Source organism: Rhinopithecus bieti, unplaced genomic scaffold (genome assembly GCF_001698545.2).
Source record: "Rhinopithecus bieti isolate Rb0 unplaced genomic scaffold, ASM169854v2 scaffold_9663, whole genome shotgun sequence".
In the NCBI taxonomy this organism is placed as follows: domain Eukaryota; kingdom Metazoa; phylum Chordata; class Mammalia; order Primates; family Cercopithecidae; genus Rhinopithecus; species Rhinopithecus bieti.
Genome location: NW_016806456.1, coordinates 2,517,080 through 2,535,740, shown reverse-complemented (window position 1 = coordinate 2,535,740; position 18,661 = coordinate 2,517,080).

Below are 18,661 nucleotides of genomic sequence, written 5' to 3'. Positions count from 1 at the left end.
AAAAAAAAAAAAAAAAAAAAAAAAAAAAAAAAAAAAATTTGGGTAACCTTAAAATAATACATAAATATTTGAATCAAAACCATTCTCTTCTCAGTTGCCCCACTGAGCTAAATTCAGGTCAATTTAAGAAATATTTTATGAGCATTTATTATGTTTCAGACATTATGCAAAGAACTTGGGACAAAGAGTGACATAGACCCTACCCTCAAGCTCTACCTACCAGTAGGAGCAGGAGACATATGCACAGATAAATATAACAGAATGTGATCCATGCAATGAGAGGCATGTATTATTATAGTCCAGAACAAAGAGAAGGGAAATAAGACTGATGAACTCTGTTGTGTTGGAAGGACTTAAGCCTCAATGAAGGTTCATAAGGGAACAAAGCCTGAGCAGTGTTTTGAAGACATTTGGGAATAGTAGAAGGGTTTCCAGGCAGAGGAAATAGTAGGTGTCAAGGGATAGAGCCCTGGAAGCCTTGGACCAGAATTCTCTTTCTCCTTTGTGTGTGTGTATGCATGTGTGCATGTGTGTGTGTGCGTGCGTATGTGTGTGTCCCTGAGAATGGTAGATAAGATGGCAAGTAATATAGTTTGGATATGTGTCCCTGCCCAAATCTCATGCCAGCTGTAATCTCCAGTATTGGAGGTGGGGCCTGGTAGGAGGTGATTGGATCACAGTGGGATAGATTCCTTATGAATGGTTTAGCACCATCATCTTGGTGCTGTTCTCGCAATAGTGACTTCTCACGAAATGTGGCTGTTTAAAAGTGTGGAACCTTATGCTCTCTCTCTTGCTCCTGCTCTGCCCTGTGAGATGTCAGCTTCCCCTTCACCTTCTGCCATCATTGTAAGCTTTCTGAGACTTCTCCAGAAGCAGATGCCAGCACCATGCTTCCTATACAGCCTGCAGAACCATGAGCCAATTAAACCTCCTTTCTTCAAATTACCCAGTCTTAAGCATTTCTTTATAGCAAGGCAATAAACATTAGACTGGCCTAACAAGAGAACCTCAGAAGCTCTCTGTGGTTCCAGAATAAAGTAAGTGCAAGAGAGCTCGCAGATGAGACAGAAGCAGTAGAGGGAGTTTGAGAGGTTGGGAAAAATATTACTAACTTATACATAATAAGTATTTAGGCCTGTTGGTGCGTTTGCTTACAAAATATGGTCCCTTTTATCATTAATTCCATTTTCCAGATGAAGAAACAGATTAAGTAAGGGTAAATGGCTAGCCCAAGATCACGTCGCTAGTAAACTGAGGAGCCTGGATTCACACCTGGCTCCAGGATTCGAACCCATGTGCTTATGCTCTACCAAGAGGTCTGAGTTAAACTACAGCCAGCATTTAAGACCTGCTTTAGTATGTGGGGAAAGTCATATGACCCCAGATCATTGTAAACAAAGTAACAGAGTTCATTTTTAGCCCTACCGTGCCAATTTCCGGAAATATTTTTCTTCCTTGATCCCTGACCAGGTCCTCTTAACCTTGCATTACAAAGTCGTGTTTCTTTGTGCCCTTCCAAATGGAGCTGAGCCTTTCAGCCCAAGAGGAGACACGGGTTTTTTCCCTTCAATAAGCCCATGAGCCAGCTTGCTAAGAGCTTCTTTCTCCTTCCCATTACTAAATGCAGCATCACTAATTGACCAGGGGAAGTTCTATGAAGACCAAGTTTACAAGCTCACTTCCTGTAACATTCCCCACCCCACCCCCTTCCCTTGCAGGCATCAGCCTGGAGCTTAGAGACCCCTCCCCTTGGAATCCAGGCAGCCAGAGCTGTGGAAACCTATAGGGTTCCCTCTGAATCTGGTCTTTGCACAATAACAATCTCATTGAGTTGCAGCCCTGCCTGCATAGGTCACCATGTGATGAACCTATGATTAACCTTATTCTCCAATCAGAATTTTGATCTAATCTCAGGGGCGCCATGGTTAACACATATGGTCTTTTTGTTTCCATAGAGCTGAAGATCTGAAATGTAACAGCCTCAGCTAAGCCAAGCACCAGAGGAAAACCATAGAGTTCATGTTACATATATTAGGCTTTGTGTGTGTGTGCTGCAATTCTCAACAGGCTCAAGCTGACCTTGGGTGGTGGAATAGCTACCTCCAAAGGAGGCTCTTCTCTCCCGTGGCCTTGCCATGCAAAGGACACAGACACAGCAGTGTGTATTTTGCTTGGCTGTAATGGAGCATAATTACAATTTGTAGGCAGGCTGGAAGTGGCCACCCCAGAGCTGAGAGCTATGGAGAATATTCATTTCTGCCACCGCAGACAGCTCAGCCACAGATATGGATGATGAAAGGGAAATTGGCATTGACCTTGCTGCTTTGCAAGGAGCAGATGGGACCTGGAGTCTGGTTAGCAAAGAAAAATGAACTGAACCTCCTTGATAGTATTTGAAGAACAAGAGCTGGACCCAACAGTCTCTTCCTCCCTGGTGCGTGCGTGTGTGTGTGTGTGTGTGCGCGTGTGTGTTTGCATGTGCATATATACACACACCGGCTGTGTCTGACATGCAGGAGAAAGACAAACACCCTGGTCCATGCTGGAGCTCCCTATTGCACATTTGGCATTTGACTGACATGTAAAACTCCCATGGACATCAGAAGGAGAGTAACTCAGAATGCATAAGCGATTTTTGCTATTGATAAGAAGACAGGGGGAGAGGAAAATGTTATTGACACTACTTTTCGATCTCTTTATTATTATTATTATTATTATTATTGCCCAGAGGAATGGAGTCTCTCTCAAGGGAGTGATGTAAGAGGTGAAAATAAAGCTGATGTAGCCAACTGTATGAAACACATCCAGCCCAGCTCATCAGAGTGTACCACTGTCCTTTTGTTTTTGCTCATGTTGAATTCCCCTGCCAGAAATGTTCTTACTCTCCCATTTCCCATCTGGTAAAATTCATTTCATCTTTCAAGTCCCAGTTGGACTTTCACTTCCTTCAAAAGGCCTTCTCTGATTTTTATTTACCCAACACAAGTCATCTGTTTCTCTTGTTTTTAAATTTCTTGAGAGGGGGAAGGCTAACACATAGTAGGTACTCAATGATAATACAGTGGACTGAGCACAAACCTGGAAACAGGAGGGCCTGAGCTGAAATCCAGATTCTCCCACATTAAATCTGTGAGACTTTGGAGATGACTTATCTCAGCTTCAATTTCCTCCTCTGTAAACCTGAGTGGTAATGACTACTTCATGGGATAAGTGAGAGTATTAAATGAGCTAATGTACATAAAGAGCCTACCACATAATAGGTAATTTATTATATATGATCTCCTTTGCCCAGATGCTGTATCTGATTCATTTTTTTGTATTGTATTTTTATAATTTTGTCACATTTTCAGCATGAAAATATTTTTTAAATTTCAACAGCTTTAGGTGTACAAGTGTTTTTTGGTTACATGATGAACTGTATAGTGGTAAAGTCTGGGATTTCAGTGCTCCCGTCACCAAATAGTGTCCATTGTACCTAGTATGTAGTTTTTTACACCCCACCCTATCTCACCTTTCCCCCTTCTGAGCCTCCAATGTCCATTCTACCACTCTGTATGCCTTTGCATACCCATAACTTAGCTCCCACTTAAAAGTGACAACATATGTTATTTGGTTTTCCATTCCTGAGTTACTTCACTTTGAATAATAGCCACCAGCTCCATCTAAGTTGCTACAAAAGACATTATTTAGTTCCTTTTAATGGCTGAGTAACATTCCACAGTGGATATATACCACATTTGTTTATCCATTCATTGGTTGATGGGCACATAGGTTGATTCCACATCTTTGCAATTACAAACTGTGCTATGACAAACATATGTATGCAGGCGTCTTTCTGATATAATGACTTATTTTCCTCTGGGTAGATACCCAGTAGTGTGATTGCTGGATCAAATGGGAGATCTAATTTTATTTCTTCAAAACATCTCCACACTGCTTTCCACAGAGGTTGTGCTAATTTACATTCCTACCAATAAAGTATAAGTGTTCCCTTTTCACCACGTCCACTCCAACTTCTACTGTTTTTGACCTTTTAGTAATGGTCATTCTGGCTGGGGTAAGATAGTATCTCATTGTGGTTTCAATTTGCATTTCCCTGATGATTAGTGACATTGAGCGTCTTTTCCATATGTTGTTGGCCATTTGTATGTCTTCTTTTGAAAAATGTCTATTCATGTCATTTCACCACTTTTTAATGAGATTATTTGTATTTTTTTCTTGCTAATTTGAGTTCCTTGTAGATTCTGAATATTAGTCCTTTGTCAGATGTTTAGTTTGTAAATATTATGAAATCTTGATCAATTATAGTTAACAGGACATTTTTTGCTACTTAAACATTCTAAGGCACTGAAATCAAGCAATAATAAAAATAATAATGCTAATGAAAATAGTAGCAATCACTAATGCACAAAGGCTTATTCTTTGCACGCATTATCTAATTTTATCTTCATGTAATCTCTGGAGGGAGACATAATTAGTCCCACTTTGCAGATGAGGAAATTGAGGCCACACAGCTGGTAGTGATGAAATAATATTTTAAATGTAACTCCCGAGCTTAACCATCACTTAGCGATTCTCAGCCATGACTGCACTAGGGTATCATGGGAAGCTTTTAAAAATGCCAGTGCCTGAACCCCAGTATCAGATATAGACTCAATTAGTCTACGGTGGGGCCCAGGGATTATTTTTGAAAATACCAGGTGATTACATGTGCCACCAGGAATGAGAACTTCTGACATCAGGCGATGCTGGAGTACAAGTAGAGTTTTGCATCTCAACATATGACGTGGTTTGGATTTGTATCCCCAACCAAATCTCATGTCAAATTAGAGGAGGGGCCTCGTGGGAGGTGACTGGATCATGGGGGTGGGTTTTCTCCTTGCTATTCTCTTGATAGTGAGTGAGTTCTCATGAGATCTGATGGTTTAGAAATATGTGGTACTTCCCCCTTTGCATTCTCTCTCTCTCTCCGTCTCTCCTGCCACCATGTAAAGAAGGCTTGCTTCCTCTTCACCTTCCACCATGATTTTAAGTTTTCTGAGGCCTCCCAGTCATGCTTCCTGTTAAGCTTGAGGAACTGTGAGCCAATTAAACCTCTTTTCTTCATAAATTGCCCAGTCTCAAGTAGTTCTTTATAGCAGCGTGAGAATGGACTAATACAGAAAATTGGTACTAGGAGTGGGGTACTGCTATAAAACTACCTGAAAATGTGGAAGTGACTTTGGAACTGGGTAGAGGGCAGAGGTTGGAACAGTTTGGAGGGCTCAGAATAAGACAGGAAGATGTAGGAAAGTTTGGAACTTCCTAGAGACTTGTTGAATGGTTTTGACCAAAATGCTGATAGTGATATGGATACTAAAGTCCAGGCTGAGGTGGTCTCAGATGGAGATGAGGAACTTATTGGTAACTGGAATAAAGGTCACTCTTGCTATACTTTAGCAAAGAGACTAGCAGCATTTTGCTCCTCCCCTAGAGATCTGTGAACTTTGAATTCAAGGAGATAATTTAGAGTATCTGGTGGAAGAAATTTCTAAGCAGCAAAGCATTCAAGAAGTGACCTGGCTGTTTGCAAAAGTGTATGCATGGTGAAAGAGATGGTGTGAAATTGAACTTATATTTAAAAGGAAAGAAGAACATAAACGTTTGGAAAATTTTCAGCCTGACCATGTGGTAGAAAAGAAAAACCTATTTTCTGGGGAGAAATTCAAGCTGGCTGCAGAAATTTGCATGAGTAAAGAGGAGCCGGATGTTAATAGCCAATACAATGAGGAAAATGTCTCCAGGACATTGCAGACACTTTCACAGCAGCCCCTGCCTTATAGGCCCACAGGCCTAGGAGGGAAAAATGATTTTATGGGTCAGGCCCAGGGCCCTGCTGCTCTGTGCAGTCTCGGGACATGGCACTCTGTGTCCCAGCTGCTTCAGCTCCAGCCATGGCTAAAAGGGCCCAAGGTACAATTCCAGCTGTGGCTTCAGAGGGTGGAAGCCCCAAGACTTGGCAGCTTCTGTGTGGTGTTGGGCCTGTGGGTATGCAGAAGGCAAGGGTCATCACCTGTGATGTGCATCAGGCAAGGCTGGAGTACAAGTAGAGTTTTGTATCTCAACATCTGATATGGTTTGGATTTGAGTCCCCACCCAAATCTCATGTCAAATTGGAGAAGGGGCCTGGTGGGAGATGACTGGATCATTGGGGTAGATTTCCCCTGGCTGTTATCAAGATAGTGAGTGAGTTCTCATGAGATATGATGGTTTAACAGTGTGTGGCACTTCTCCCTTAGTTCTCTCTGCCCTGCCACCATGTGAAGAGGGTGCTTGCTTCCTCTTCACCTTTTGTCATGATGGTAAGTTTCCTGAGGCCTCTCCATAATGCTTCCTATTAAACCTGCAAAACTGAGTAAATTAAGACTCTTTTCTTCATCAATTACCCAGTCTCAGGTAGTTCTTTATAGCAGTGTGAAAATGAACTAATACAACATACCTCATGACCTCCAGCTTTATCCTGCCCGGACTAAGTAGTCATTCAGTATCCAGTCTGGGAATAGATCATCCCAACTTTATAAAACTTCTCTAATCATAGATTTCTGTCAGCCCCCTCTAACAGGTCTGGTTACCAGCAGTGGGTATGCTTGATGGCAACACTCATTTCCAATAGTAATGCTTGAGTGATCCAGTCTCATAGTCATTTATTTATTTGCTCAGCAGCTGCTCTGAGCCCCTATCTGGAGAAGGATCCCAGGCTAAGCCCTGGGGAATTCGATGCAAGTAAGAGGAGTTGTACTGGCCTGCAAGGTCCTTATAGGCCAATGAAAGAGGGGTAAATACATGCAAAGGACCAGAGTTCAATATGGTTGATATTGGGAGAGATGCATGGTGGTTGTGGAAACCCAAAAGGAATTGGAAAAGTCTTCTGCCTCATCCTCAATTGCTTATTACACTCCTCTATTAAATTCCTGCCCACAGTCCATTTGTTGCCATCAGGGCCTTCGATAGGGGTCTCAGGCATTTCCAAAGAATAGCAGAACTGGTTGTGGGCCTGAGTTCCTTTCCAGGGTCCCAACATGAAGAAGTAGAGGAGCACTCAGGAATGCAGTCCCTCACCCATCTGAGGGGATGTAGAGGAGAGGAAGGGAAATAAAGTTCTGGAATATTTGGGACATGTGGGCAAACTCTAAGGGAAAGTCACTTTTCCTTTGACTCTTCAGCCAGATGGACAGAGGTCAAAGCCAGAGATGCTGCATCCCTCATCTGCTGGAAGGGACAACTCTGGCCTGGGGTAGAGATAAAGCCAAAGTCAGCAGCCAAGATCAAACAAAAATTGAGCCAGGTGCTTGGAGCAAAGCAGAACCAAAGGACTTTTGCCAAAATTTGAATTGCAATGTTAAAAGCTCATTTTGGTGGTCAACGTCTCTATCATAGCAGAGTGGAGCACTCCAAGCAGAGGGGAGAGCGTGAACTAGGTCTAGGGCTCACTAGAGTCAGAAAATACAGTGTCAAGCTATTTTCACTATCAGAGAGCCGAGCTTCATTAGGATTATTGTATCTATCTTAGAACATGAGACTCAAAACTGGTAATAGCACTATAGGTGTGTCTGACCCCAGCATAGAGGAGCAGAAGTGTCTCTTCCTTCCACATTCTAGACTAAGCACCTGGAATATACTCTTTTATCAATTGGACTGTCCAGCTGCATTCACAAGATTAGACTATCCTAAAACCACATAAATCCTGAGCCCCAGCTAATTTTCATGTTGTTACATTTCTCAATGATACCAGTGTGTCTCTGGGTTCCACTACATGCAATTTCTTCTGGATCCACACTATATTTATGTGCCATTTGTTGGACAGGGCATGTCCCCAGAGAGTCTCAGAGAGGTCCTGACTTGTCTAAAGTGGAAAAGGCTAGACCCAGGTCTCAAATCCATGACCTCATGTTCCAGTGTACTTTTCATTTTCATGATTATTTTATTCTAGCAAGGAGGATCTGTTAGCTTCAAAATCCATGCCTTGATTTCTGAAGTGACAGGTATAAGCAGTGCTGCTTAAGCCTGATGCTTTGGCTGGGGAATACTGATGTGTGAGATCAATCAGTTACTTTTGACAGATCCAAGCTTTTTTACTCCAAGTAAGCCTGCTTCTGATCATTGGTGACTTGGAATGAGGTAGAACTGTTATTATTATTATTATTATACATTACATTCTGGGATATATTTGGAGAACCTGCAAGTTTGTTACATAGGTGTACACATGCCATAGTGCTTTGCTTCACCCATCAACTCATCATCTACATTAGGTATTTCTCCTAATGCTATTCCTCATCTAGCCCCCCACCCCCTGACAGGCCCCAGTGTGTGATGGTCCCCTCCCTGTGTCCATGGACGCATAAATGTCTTCTTTTGAGAAGTGTCTGTTCATATCCTTCGCCCACTTTTTGATGGGGTTGTTTGGTTTTTTCTTGTAAATTTGTTTAAGTTCTTTGTAGATTCTGGATATTAGCCCTTTGTCAGATGGATAGATTCAAAAATTGTCTCCCATTCTGTAGGTTGCCTATTCACTCTGATAATAGTTTCTTTTGCTGTGCAGAAGCTCTTTAGTTTAATTAGATCCCATTTGTCAATTTTGACTTTTCTTGCCATTGTTTTGGTGTTTCAGTCATGAAGTCTTTCCCTATGCCTATGTCCTAAATGGTATTGCCTAGGTTTTCTTCTAGGGATTTTATGATTTTAGGTCTTATTTTTAAGTGTTTAATCCATCTTGAGTTAATTTTTGTATAAGGTGTAAGGAAGGGGTACAGTTTCAGTTTTCTGCATATGGCTAGCCAGTTTTCCTAACACCACTTATTAAAAAGGGATCCTTTCTCCATTGCTTTTGTCAGATATGTCAAAGATCAGATGGTTGTAGATGTGTGGCATTATTTCTGAGGACTCTGTTCTGTTCCATTAGTCTATATATCTGTTTTGGTACCAGTACCATGCTGTTTTGGTTATTGTAGCCTTGTAGTATAGTTTGAAGTCTGGTAGCATGATGCCTCCAGCTTTGTTCTTTTTGCTTAGCATATTGTTGGATATACGGGCTCTTTTTTGGTTCCATATGAAATTTAAAGTAGTTTTTTCTAATTATGTAAAGATTGTCAATGGTAGCTTGATAGGGATAGCAATTACTTTGGGCAGTGTGGTCATTTTCACGATATTGATTCTTCCTATTGATGAGAATGGAATGTTTTTCCATTTGTTTGTGTTCTCTCCTATTTTCTTGAGCAGTGGTTTGTAGTTCTCCTTGAAGAGGTCTTTCACATCCCTTGTAAGTAGGTATTTTATTCTCTTTGTAGCAATTTTTAATGGGAGTTCACTCATGATTTGTCTCTCTTTTTGTCTATTATTGGTGTATAGGAGTGCTTGTGATTTTTGCACATGGATTTTATATGCTGAGACTTTGCTGAAGTTGCTTATCAGCTTAAGGAGCTTTGGGGCTGAGACGATGGGGTTTTCTAAATATACAATGATGTCATCTGCAAACACAGACAATTTGACTTCCTCTCTTCCTATCTGAATACCCTTTACTTCTTTCTCTTGCCTGATTGTCCTTGCCAGAACTTCCAATACTATGTTGAATAAGAGAGGTGAGAGAGGGCATCCTTGTCTTGTGCCAGTTTTCAAAAGGAATGCTTCCAGCTTTTGCCAATTCAATATGATATTGGCTGTGGTTTTGTCGTAAATAGCTTTCATTATTTTGAAATACATTCCATCAATACCTAGTTTATTGACAGTTTTTAGCATGCAGGGCTGTTGAATTTTATTGAAGGCATTTTCTGCATCTATTGAGATAATTATGTGATTTTTGTCATTGGTCTGTTTATGTGATGGATTATGTTTATTGATTTGCATATGGTGAACCAACCTTGCCTCCCAGGGATGAAGCCAACTTGATCATGGTGGATAAGCTTTTTGATGTGCTGCTGGATTCAGTTTGCCAGTATTTTATTGAGGATTTTTGCATCTATGTTCATCACAGATATTGGCCTGAAATTTTCTCTTTGTTGTGTCTCTGCCAGGTTTTGGTATCAGGATGATGCTACCCTCATAAAATGAGTTGGGGGGAATCGATCTTTTCTATTGTTTGGAATAGTTTCAGAAGGAATGGTACTAACTCCTCTTCCTACCTCTGGTAAAATTTGGCTGTGAATCTGTCTGGCCCTGGGCTTTTTTTCTTGATAGGCTATTAATTACAGTCTCAATGTCAGAACTTGTTATTGGTCATTCAGGGATTCGACTTCTTCCTGGTTTAGTCTTGGGAGGGGGTATTTGTCCAGGAATTTATCAATTTCTTCTAGATTATCTAGTTTATTTGCATAGAGGTGTTTATATTATCCTCTGATGGTAGTTTGTATTTCTGTGGGGTTAGTGGTGATATCCCCTTTATAATTTTTTATTGTGTCTATTTGATTTTTCTCTCTTTTCTTCTTTAATAGTCTGGCTAGTAGTCTATCTATTTTGTTAATCTTTTCAAACAACCAGCTCCTGGATTCATTGATTTTTTGAATGCTTTTTGCGTGCCTCTATCTCCTTCAGTTCTTCTCTGATCTTAATTATTTCTTGTCTTCTGCTAGCTTTTGAATTTGTTTGCTCTTGCTTCTCTAGTTCTTTTAATTGTGATGTTAGGGTGTCAATTTTTTATCTTTCCTGCTTCCTCCTGTGGGCATTTAGTTCTATAAATTTCCCTCTAAACACTCCTTTAGCTGCGTCCCAGAGATTCTGATACATTGTGTGTTTGTTCTCATTGCTTTCATAGAACTTATTTATTTCTACCTTAATTTCCTTATTTACCTAGTAGTCATTCAGGAGCAGGTTGTTCAGTTTCCATGTAGTTGTGCAGTTTTGAGTGAGTTTCTTAGCCTGAGTTCTAATTTGATTGCACTGTGGTCTGAGAGACTGTTTGTTATGATTTCTGTGAGGTAGAACTGTTTTTGTGCAGCCTGCCTGGGTAGCCGTGCTTATATAAGTGAAAAAAAACCCCACTGTGCTATGACGTGAGTTTGGTGACTATCCAGGTAGTCCCAAGCCATAAGGACACTGGGATAAGATGGGCTAAGAACCAGCAGACTGGGAGCTTAAGTCCTAATTCTGTTGCATTAGACTTATGGGACCTTGGGCGAGTCAAATAATTTCTCCAAATCTCACTTGTCTTCAGTGTATAGAATGAGTAAAATCTAAGCAGAATTTTTAAATTAGTGTGCTGGAAAGAGTTGCATAAGCTTTTGAGTACCACACAAATGTGAAGGTTTTTACTACAGACTCTAAAGCCAGTTGTCCATCTGAATTAGAATCCTGACCTAACTTGGATAAGTTGCTTACTATCTCTATTATCCACTTCATCTGTAAAGTGGGAGTATTAAGATATGTTCAGCATCACACACTTGAAATCTCTGGATTGGATTATGTTTTGGATGTACAATTTTTCAAATATTATAAAGGTAATAAAGTGTACAAACTATCTAATACTTAAAACCTTCAGAAGGTTCTGGGACAACACCATGTAATTAAACACATTAATGTTTTATTTTTCAATGAAACTTGACTATTTGTAAGTGGGATGAATAAAGACCATGAATAGCATCACATCAGGTTTGATAAGGTTTGCTGTCAAAAAGTTTGTAACAAACATGCCTTTTTTGTTGTTTTATGTTTTTATTTTTATTTTTTTTTGAGACGGAGTCTCATTCTGTTGCCAGGCTGGAGTGCAATGGTGCGATCTTGGCTCACTGCAATCTCTGCCTCCCGAGTTCAAGCAAGTCTCCTGCCTCAGCCTCCTGAATAGCTGGGATTACAGGTGTGCACCACCACACCCAGCTAATTTTCATATTTTTAGTAGAGACAGGGTTTCACAATGTGGGCCCTTATGGTCTCGATCTCCTGACCTTGTGATCCACCCGCCTGGGCCTCCCAAAGAGCTGGGATTGCAGGCGTGAGTCACAGAGCTTTTTGGACTATGGAATTATAGATAAAGGATTATACACCTGTACTACCTGCCATTTAGTGTAGGCATGGGGATAAAATAAGTTAATATGTGTAAACTGCTTAGACAAATCCCTGGCCTACAGTAATTATTGAATAAATATTAGATATTATTACTTTTATTACCTTAAAGAGTAAAACCAAGAGAGAATGAGGCTTAACAGGCCTTAATGGACATTTCTCAGATTTGTATTAATTAGTGAACTAATAGAGTTGCCAGAGGGGTAATCTCTCATCCCTTTGCCTGATGAGAAAATATATTTCTAGTCTGAGCTGTAGTCAGCATATAAAGGAACAACTTTGTGCTTTGAGGACACATGTATGTGCAAGTCAGAGAGAGAGAGAGAGAGAGGAGATTACAGGCCCAGTGTTCTGTGCACCACAGCAAAACACTAACAGTTTGCAAATATGAAGTATTTTCAATTTCTTCTCATGACTTTTCTAAATTTTATCATTTGAGCTTAAATTACTTTTATAAAGCGAAAAAAAAGGTACATCTTCTTTCAAGTCCTCTCCTGTTTTCCTCTCCTTAGAGAATCGGTTCCCAGATTCAGGCTCCCTTTTACAAGCAACCGTCAAGTGACTAGCTTTTATTGATTGTCTACAATACGCCAGACACTGCAGAAAGTGCTAAGAAGAAGTAAAAGGAAAAACCAGACATGTTGCATGAAAAATCTTCAGCAAATCACTTTCCATTTGTGTAGCAACTTATAGTTCCTACCATGCTTGAACATAAATTCTCTCAGTTGGTCTTTCTCTCTAGATTAGGGACAGTATATATTTTGGTCAACATTTTATCAATGAAGAAACTTAGCCAAGGTCACTTAATCTTTTAGCAATGAAGTTAAACTCAACTTCTGAATCACATGAGTGGTATAACAGCATAAATCAGTATTCCTAAGATGTTGAAAAATAGTGACACTTCGAGAAGGTAATACTGGCAAATCAAGTAGTAAATTACTGTGACCAACTGTAAGTAAACTCTTCACCTCGGCAACAAATGGTAATGGAGGCTAAAAGTTTGGGGGCCACCAAATGCGACCTTTATAAAGAATAACCTCAAAGTAGTTCAATTTTCTAAAGCTGGATATTGATGAACCTAAGAAAGAAAGCTTCAACCAAAGTCAGATGTTTGGAAGAGAGTACTGGAAACAGAAGGAAGAAAGTGGATATGGTCTTTATGTATTCAGCACAACCAAAGGGGCAAAGCTGCGAAGAGGCACCATTTCACATTAGGGACATCAATAAGAACAAAGTCCCTTTGTTCAGATTCTATACTCACAGGTAACCTTCGGGTTATTTTTAACTTCCCAACGAATCAGGGTATAGGCTGATATTCCTAGCAACAACTTTAAGTTCTTAAATTTTTTTTGTTTTGTTTCTTTTGACTTTTGTTAGAAAGAATCTGTCCCTAAGTGCCTGACTGGCTTTAATTGCACTGCCAGAGACTAATCTGGAAACCAACAAAGCAAAGATCAGTTCTTGATCCAAACAAGGTTCTATTATTTTAAACCCTGTCCAAGCATTTTGTCCACCTTCTTGATGACATCTCCACTTCTCCATGCTCTGTTGTTCATGCTGAGAGCACAAAGTTGTTCCTCCAAGTCATTCAAATCAATGGCTCTATCTGTTTCTTCAAGCTAGATCTTCCGATCTCACACAGCTTTTTCTGGGCAAAAGGGGCTGGGCCTGCCTGCCCTTGCTAAAAGGAAGGGAATCATTCAGCATTTTGTTCTTGCATTCTTCTACCCCAGATAACCGTCTCTAATTTGAGGTTGGCTGGAAATCTGGAAATCCTTATTCTTATCAGGAGAATTTCCATTGCTAAAGGGGAGGGTGCACTAGGCCACATCCTGTGTTCTGGGAGAGGCTCAAGAGTCAGTAGAAATACTTTAGACTCAAACAAATTCAGGGACTTTCTTAAGTGGATTCAAAAAACAGACTAGGACAACAGGTTCACGTTAATTTTTCCTGGTTTTTTTTTTTTTTTTTTTTTTTTCCTCCTTTGCTTTGCAGAAGTCCCATTGCCTCAGGCTCCACAGTGGACAAATTTTCCATTTGCAAAGCTCTTCCCATGGACTAGCAAAACTCATTGCCTGGCTCCTGACTTGAAAGTCTTTGGAGCCTCAGGTAATCAAACTAAGACTTTATAGACTTAGAGCCCTCAGTGTCTATATAGCACAGCCGCGGGGGCCTGAGAGATACTTGCTTGTGTTTCAGAATGTGTAGAGGTAGACTGCACTCAGGGGATTTGTTCATTTTAGCAAACTTGGCAGAACTTCCCTGCATGACCTAAATAGAATATCTTCCTCTACATAAAGCATGCATCAGGGTATTTCCTGATTTATTCATGAAAGGTTTGCTTTACAAAGGCCTCAGGAACTGTGCAATCTCAAAATACATGATACATAGGCCTGGATACCAGAGTGGCATTTGTAAAAATTGCTGTGATAGATAGGCTGTGCAGTATGGCTGCAGAGCTGGATTAATTTAAATACCCACGGTTGGGGGTTGCTCTTTTAGAGGAAATGAGACCCAACCTGCAGATTGTTGTCAATAATATAGAAAAGTCTTCTCTCTCTGCAATGAATAATTGATCAAGGAATGGAAAAAGAAGTGAATACAATTCATGTGCACTATGTGGGGACATGGGACCTCTACCCGCTAATCATTCATTGGCTCATTCATTCATTCCCAGCTACAGGATTAACCTGGCAGCAGCTGATATGGTGAGTTCTGTCAAGAGTACATAGTACTAGGTATATATGGGCTCCTCAGGACAGTTGGCTATAATATTTGGAATCCAACCAGTCTTGGAATTTGGGGTTCTATTTTTACCATGGGAATGGGAGGTATCAATCTCACCTAAGAGAGAAAAAAAGAATGATTTCTCCTATTAAAAGCCAGGGATTTTCAGGTGAGTCCACTGTAAGGTTTCTAATCATGAGTGCATCTAATGCTTCTGTATTTTCATGCTGGGGTATTTTTAACAGCACAGCAGATGGACCTTGGTTGTTTGCAAAGAAGTTTTATTTTGGAGCTTGTGAAGAGATTGGGGTTAATGTACAATAAAGTGAAAGTGACGTTTGTAAAGACGTTGCGAGCAGAATGCCAGGATCCATTACCCTGATAACCCCACAAACAGACCGGCAGCCTCCATTGGCAAACTGCTGCTCAAATCCCATCAGCATTACTTGCAGGATGCATCACCACTTTGTGGCAAATTTCCAGAGGTTTTCAGATGCCAAGCAACTCATCCTAACTAGGACAAGGAGACATTGTTTTACAGACTTTGCTTTGGGGCACAGAACTTTGGAGAGATCCAGACCTGGTTCCTACTCGTTTTGTGATCATGGACATTCATTGGCAGTGATGCAAAGAAATATCCAAGTGCAGGCTCTTGAATCTGATACCCCAAGGCTAAACTGTCACAATGAGGAGGTCTGATGGTGGTAAGCAGTGTAGTGAGTATGGGCTAAGCCACATGGGGATGGTGTTTCTTTTCGGAGAGAGATGGACATCACCAGGACAGTTTAGATTTCTGATGGGAAGGTAAAAAGGCTTTCTGGGGAAGATCTTCCAAGAAGGGAAACCATCCGGAGGATCATATTTGAATGAATTAACCTTCAGTGATTTCCCATGTCCCAGAGGATTAAGTCCAAATCCTCAGTACAGATTCTAGTTCCTTCACCATCTGGCCCCTGACTAACATTGGGTCTTTCCATTGTTCCCAAACATGTGTTCTAACCCTTCCAAACTGTCATTTATTCCCTGATGGTAATAGCCGACATTTATCCAGGCCTTTAAAATGCCAAGAACAGGGTTAAAAGCTTTATGCATTTCATCATTTAATCTTCAGAGCAATCTCTGAGGTAGATACTATTATGGCCCTCAGTTTACAGATGAGGAAACAAGAGCATAGAGGATATAAAACTGAGTCACAACTCAGGAAGGCTGAGATTAGAAGGCAGTGCAACCCCATGGCCGGGCCTTAACCATATCATCACTCTCTTACCTCCTTGTCTGGATGAGAAAGACCTTGCACACATTGCTTTGTCTGCATAGGATTAATTGGCCTTTCTCTTTATTTGCCTGGTTTTAAAAACATATCTTTGTTCATCAAGACCTTCAAGATCAAATATCCCCTTTTCTGGATGCCATTCCTGGGCACCTCTAGGCACAGTTAATGGTTTTCTCCTTGGAGTTCCCACATCCCTTGTGCGAATCCACAGCACACACTGTATTGCAATGCAGTGACCTCCTTCCGTCGTGTATTCCTGCTGTTCCTGGCTGGATCTGTGGGAAGACTCCTCAGATCTTTCTACTGGGTGAAACAAAGCTCTAGGAGAGTGAACAGCAAGCCGGGAGCAGCCAGCTCCACGAATCCAGGGGTAGCTCAGGCTTTGGGTGATGAGGGTACCTAAATGCCACGTGGTATTTCATGAGTAGTTCTGCAGACAGGTCCAGATGAGTGCCTGCCTGTCACATTCCAGCTTTTATCATTAACCACACCCCATGGTGGTTTTCTTCAACATGTGAGGCAGTGACTGCATGTCTGATAACCCAGCTTCTTTCTGGAAAGGATTTCCTTTGGCCTTGGTGCATAGCTGGCCCTGCAAGGGTTAACCATGAGGCATCCCAGATCAGTAGAACATGAGGTTTCCATTAACTGGTGGTATGCGGACCAGTGGCACGAGCATGGATTATTCGGTAATAAAAACACACGGTGCAGAATTTAGGTCAGAGGTTTACTTCTCTCCTTCCCTGCCTCCTGTCCGAGCATAGAGAAACCAGGCCCTCATTGCTCTGGCACTGTACAGTAGCAAAAGTTGGTATTAGACTTTCCTCCCAACTTCCTTGAATCCTGCTGGGTGTGCTCATCTTGTCTCTAAAATGACACATGGAAAGAAAGGGTGCTAGAGGAATTCATTCCCTCTCCAAATATGAATCCAAAAAGAACCGGTTGGCATACAGAGTAAGAAAGTGTGAAGGAGACAGAAAAAAGGAAAGGGTCAGGGGAAAGAGAAGTAGGGAGAATAGGAAGGAGAGAGAGTGAGAAAGATAACAGAGAATGAGTGCATTTAGGAGAAGACAGTTGAAAGAAACATTGGGGGATTCTGAAACCAGTTCTTCTGGAAGAAAGGAAATTGACACCTATAAAGAACTTGGTATGTGGTAGGCAATGTGCTGAACTCTTTTCTTTTCTTTTCTTTTCTTTTCTTTTCTTTTCTTTTCTTTTCTTTTCGAGACGGAGCCTTGCTCTGTCACCCAGGCTGGAGTGCAATGACGTGATCTTGGCTCACCATACTGGGTTCATGCCATTCTCCTGCCTCAGCCCCCTGAGTAGCTGGAACTACAGGCGCCCACCACCACGCCTGGCTAATTTTTTGTATTTTTAGTAGAGATGGGGTTTCACTGCGTTAGCCAGGATGGTCTTGATCTTCTGATCTCATGATCCTCCCGCCTCAGCCTCCCAAAGTGCTGGGATTACAGCCGTGAGCCACCGCGCCCGTCCTGAACTCTTTATACATTATTTCATGAAGGCTTACACACTTCCACTAACTTGTCATGCAAGTCATACAGCTAGGGCCACAGGTTTCTACCAAGGTCTCTCTGGCTCTAAATATTCTCACTTCCCTTTTTTAGTTATGGGGTTGCCCAGCTACACAAAAGAGAGATTAGCCTCCCATTTTCAGTTGCAGATGAGTAGAAATTCTTTGATGATTTCCCTTCCTTGGAAACAGAACATAGACCAATCACTAGAACACAGTACCCTAGGGATCTCTCAAAGCTCTGCCCCATGACTCACTACTCTAGGAAGGTGGGAAGCTTTCTGAACAGAGGCCACTCTGGAGTTCAGAAACTCTTATTCGGATCACTGTTATTTCGTAAGCACTTACTATTTGTCAGGTCCTGTGATGTTGACAATGAAGAAATGATTAGGTAGAACAGCATCTTTCTTGCAGAGTTCACAGTCTCCTTAGGGTGACTGAAGGATACATAAGCAAAGGTTTCCAAATTCTATGATGGTGGTATGTTCAAAGGCCCAAAGCAAAAAGAGAGATCCAAGTTAGCACGGGGGAGTATGTGGAAAAGTGGGACAAGGCAGAATAAGGAAGCCATGTGCAAACTCTCAGAGAGCGCAAGGCACATATGGATAATACTATGGATAATAGGAAGTAGTTAGCTGCGGGTGAATAATGGTTCTCCACTCTAGCTGCACATTAGAATCACAGGAGGAGATTTAAAACATACAGGTGGCAGAGATCCACTCCTCAAAATCTCCAGAGGAACTGTCTGAGTATCAACACATATATTTTTTTAAAACTTCCAAGGGGAGGTTGAGAACCATTGGTATACTGCCCAGGTTACATCTAGGCTAGAGTGAGAGATGAGTACGGAGCCTAAGTAAGGACTCAGAGATGAAAGGCCTTGGATGCCACTCTAAACACTTTGAGCTTCCCCTGTGGACATGCAAGATTTTTAAACAGCCAAGTGACCTTACTTATAGGAAATGAGTCAGCACAATGGAAAAGCTTTGGTTGGCTGAGCCTCAGGGGAAATTCTGGCTTCATCTTCTCTGAGAGCCTGACCACCTGTGCTTACTAAGACACAATTGCTTTAACTCTTCCTTTGGTAGATACAGCCAGAA